Source organism: Gymnodraco acuticeps, unplaced genomic scaffold (genome assembly GCF_902827175.1).
Source record: "Gymnodraco acuticeps unplaced genomic scaffold, fGymAcu1.1, whole genome shotgun sequence".
NCBI lineage: Eukaryota > Metazoa > Chordata > Actinopteri > Perciformes > Bathydraconidae > Gymnodraco > Gymnodraco acuticeps.
The window spans coordinates 542,909-547,205 of NW_022991123.1; the positions used below are offsets into that span (position 1 = coordinate 542,909).

General features: G+C 40.2%; 1 long non-coding RNA gene across 1 annotated transcript; it reads left to right on the forward strand.

Moving 5' to 3' along the window:
- The first annotated feature begins 406 nt into the window (after window positions 1-406).
- LOC117560245 lies at window positions 407-3,769 on the forward strand. The gene is made up of 3 exons (XR_004571136.1): window positions 407-539; window positions 1,728-1,869; window positions 3,691-3,769. It is a non-coding gene; the product is annotated as an uncharacterized LOC117560245 (long non-coding RNA).
- The last annotated feature ends 528 nt before the right edge of the window (window positions 3,770-4,297 follow it).

The window sequence follows — 4,297 nt, forward strand, 5'->3', positions numbered from 1 at the left end:
ATGTAAAAAAAATAAAAATAACTGTATTCTGTACTGTTGTAGAATAAAAAGAAATCTTATTATAAAACATCTCTAAAATGTTAAATAAATGTATACATCTTCACAAAAAATGTAATATATTGCAGAAATACCCAAAAATGATTTTGTGTAAATAAAGTAGTTTTCATAGTATACTAAAATAGTTAACTGTAAAAAAAAGTATCAAATAAAAAAAATGTAAAATGTATGTAAAAAGCTACAGCAATTGAAATGGAATCTAGCCATACAACGGCAGACAAGACAAGCAGGATTGGAATGAGTCCACAACACTCCTGATTGGTTGATATAAACGTCATCCAAAAAACCTGCCAATGAGCACTGTCCGCGCCTTTCAATCCAATTTGAAACTTCCACGTCAGTTTGAGCGGCTCTCCTGCGGAGCTACAGAGATGTCTGTATGTCTGCTCACGAGTTTATGGACTAATATCGGGATAGTTTTACATCTACACGTTAAATATGAGCATCGGGACATCAACAGAGAACAGAAGACTTCAGATCTGGTGAGTCCTGCAACTGTAATGGAGTTAAACATGTATTTAGATAATCCTTAGTTTGTGAATGTTTAATTGTATATTTAAGGTTACGTTTCTTCTTCTAGTTCAGTGAGTTTTGAGTGATGAGACATATATTTTAAGGGAATCTGTGGAATCTCAGCTTTCATATGATACGTGTGTGCAGATAGCATGAAGTAAAAAATATCGCTTTTGCCAGTTATGTGCTAAAGTAGCGTTAGCCCCGTTAGCTGTTAGACTTGTGTTTCGTTTAGTTAAAAATGGTTAATATCGTCAGTTAGCTGAGTTTCTTCCCGTTAAGTGGGTAAGCATCATTAATAGGTTGTTACATTTTAAGAAGTCCTGAGATGCTGTTTCTTGCAAGATGTCCCACCGGCGGGACAATCGGGCTATACAGGTTAACAAGGTGGCTGCTAACGTTAGCTTACAGCGTATTGCAGTGCTGCCGCCATCCTCTCGTCTCCAACGCGGGACGATTACACATAAACGTGCAGCAGGGTGTCACAGTGTTCTCGCCAATCTTATTGTAAAGTTTCACAGCTTTTTTACTGCGGAATCCAGTTTGTTATTGTTCAGTAGCCAACAGCTATCATAGCATAAACTGCTATGCTAACCACTAACGTTTGGCTAACTTGCTAGTTAGCTCTGCTCTGTATATTACAAGCTAACATGACTAGCTAATGTCACACTGTGTGAACTAAAATAGTTGTTGTATTACTACATCATACATGCTTGTTCCAAATCTCTGCTAAAATTATTATTTTTAACAAAATTATCATTAAAGTATCTTTATTTTTTTGCATTTGTATCACACTTGGCATAAACTATTTTAGTTAATCAATTAGAACTGGAGAATTAAAATAATGATTTGTGGTAATCAAACACAATGTATTTAAAGAAACACTAGGAATAACATAGGAAATAATACGGATAATTTTTTACCCATGTTGTGCCTTAGAAGTGTAGTGATACAAACATGATTTTTATTAAAGAAAGTTAAAATGAAAATTAGAATTGGTGTTGATCAAAAACAGGTTAATTGAGGAATTCCTGGAGGTAATTTATTGCAAAGATATTTACAATTTAAACTAATTTGGGTCACTTTTGACGCATGTTGGTTGTATGTTGTGTAACAAAGGGTTACCATGACAGCTGTGATGTTCACTCTTTTGACAGAGCACCAGTGGACAGTGAAGACTATGGAACAGAACATGTGATGGCTTTGTGTGGAAAGCTGCTGAAGCCAGCCGGTGACTCCTCATCAGTCTCTCCAGGCAGCACCCAGCTATTCTTCCATCTTGCAGATGAAAATACTTTGGTATGTGAGTAATAACTAACTTGTCTCTAACATAATATTGAATGTCAGTGTTTCCCCTAGGTTTACTGCTGATATATTCTAGGGGTCGACCGATATTCCGCATTTGACCGATTATCGGTATCGGCTTTTTTTTTTAATCAAATTGCCGATAAAACTTTGGCTCTGATGCGGCCGTTTCTCTAGCTGCAGTCACCACTCTGTGTACACGAGCAATGTCCCGCCCACAGCGCTATCTGATAGGCTATTACTGAAGATTTTCCGGGCGGGAGCCAGCCAGAGAGGCAGGACCTTCTCAGATTACAGGCAGGTGCGAAAGAACGCAGACACAGACTGAAGCAAGCAGCAGCGCTGAGCGGCAGAGCCATACATGTGTTAAACCGAAGTTCAATAAACATCCCAATCCCCTATGCTGAAGTTGCAAAAACACCACGATCTTATGATCCAATTCTATCAGTTTCCCAGTTACACAGGGACGCGGGAAGTCAGTCAGAGTTGGGGGTGCGTGCAGCGTCTCGCAGCGGAGTAACTGTTGAGGGGCTGCGAGTGGAGCCTTGCAGTTTTTCAGGTTGATATGTGAAGCTCATTAGCCAACATGTATCTAGCAAATGTTTAGCAAAATATTAGAAGTGAGGCTACTAGACTAACGTTAGGTCTACTGTAATAGTCTCACTTTTAATAGTTTGCAAAACATTAGCTAGCACTAGTGTTTTGCAGTTGCTAGCAGCTTATTGGGATTTTGTGCTAGATAGACAGATATAATAAATTAAGCATTATTGTTAGTTAAGCATGTCAGCCTGCAGCCCCACCTCTTGTCTCTCTCTCTAACTCATTGCAGATGGCTGCACTAAAGAAAAGGGCACAGAGAGGAAACCAGTTGTAAGATGTTTAAAAGTTAATTAAACATAATATAGGCTATGCTTAAATGCATTTCAAATAAGTTGTGTTGGAGTTTGTGTTATTCAACATTTTGACACCAAGATTTTTTTTTACTGCAAATGTATATCGGTTCCAAATATCGGTTATCGGTCTCCTTGATTACTAATAATCGGTATCGGTATCGGCCTTGAAAAAGCCATATCGGTCGATCCCTAATATATTCTTTAAATCCTCTGGAGCAGAGAGAGGAGCTGTGGATTATTGTTATTGATTAATGCATCAGTGTTTCTTAGGGTCAAAAACACTAAACTCAACTTAAAATGAAAGCGTTTAGTTTATTTAATAAAAGAGCTCATGTTCAATGTGAAAAGTGACCGTAGATATAGATTAGTTGCAATTTGGTGCTATATGATATATATTTAAAAAAAAAAATAATAATACAAAAATATATATGGGTTAGGGTTAACCCTATCCAGTGGTTAGTTTTAGGGTAAGCGCCACTGTTTTTTTATTTTATGTATTCACTTTAAGAGAAAGGGATTTCAGAAACAAGTCGCACAAGTTTGGCTCGAGGTAAAATTAACAAAAGGTAACTGTTGTTACCCCTTCTAAACGTATGAAATAATGAGAAAATATGAACGACTCTTCATAGAGCCACGTCCACACAGCTTTAAAGTTGTAGGAAGCTGAAGCATTACATTCGTGCCAACGGCTAGTTGTCGTTTCTAATGTATTAGAAAGTTGGTGTTCTGGAAGGTTTAGCATAGGATCAATGCTCTTGGGATGCTCTCAATAACTGTTTTACAATTTTTTGTGTGTGTGTGTTTTATGTAACCCTGCTTCAAAGGTCCATCATACAAGATGTAGGGGATCTATTGGCAGCTGCTGATAATAACATCCATCATTATGGTTTACTAATAGTTATCACTTCACTTCCTCCCCCAGCACCTGGACACAGCAGGAACCTATGCCAGGATCCTGTTTGTGGTCTTCAGCTCCGCCTTCAACACCATCATCCCGGCTCAAGCTCTCCCAGCTGCATGTGCCCGTCTCCACCTGCAGGTGGATCACAGACTTCCTGTCTGACAGGAAGCAGCACGTGAGGCTGGGGAAACACCTCTCTGACTCCCGGACCATCAGCATCGGTTCCCCTCAAGGCTGCGTTCTTTCCCCTCTGCTCTTCTCCCTGTACACAAACAGCTGCACCTCCAGTCACCAGTCTGTCAAGCTACTGAAGTTCAGACGACACCACCCTCATCGGACTCATCTCTGGTGGGGACGAGTCTACCTACAGGTGGGAGATGGACCATCTGGTGACCTGGTGTGGGGAAAACCACCTGGAGCTCAACGCTCTCAAGGCAGTGGAGATGGTTGTGGACTTTAGGAAGAACGCAGCCCCACCCACCCCCATCACTCTGTGTGACTCCCCAGTAACTGCTGTGGAATCTTTCCGCTTCCTGGTCACCATCATCGCCCAGGACCTCAAACGGGAGCAGAACATCTGCTCCCTCACCAAAAAAGCACAGCCGAGGATACTCCATCACCATCTGGT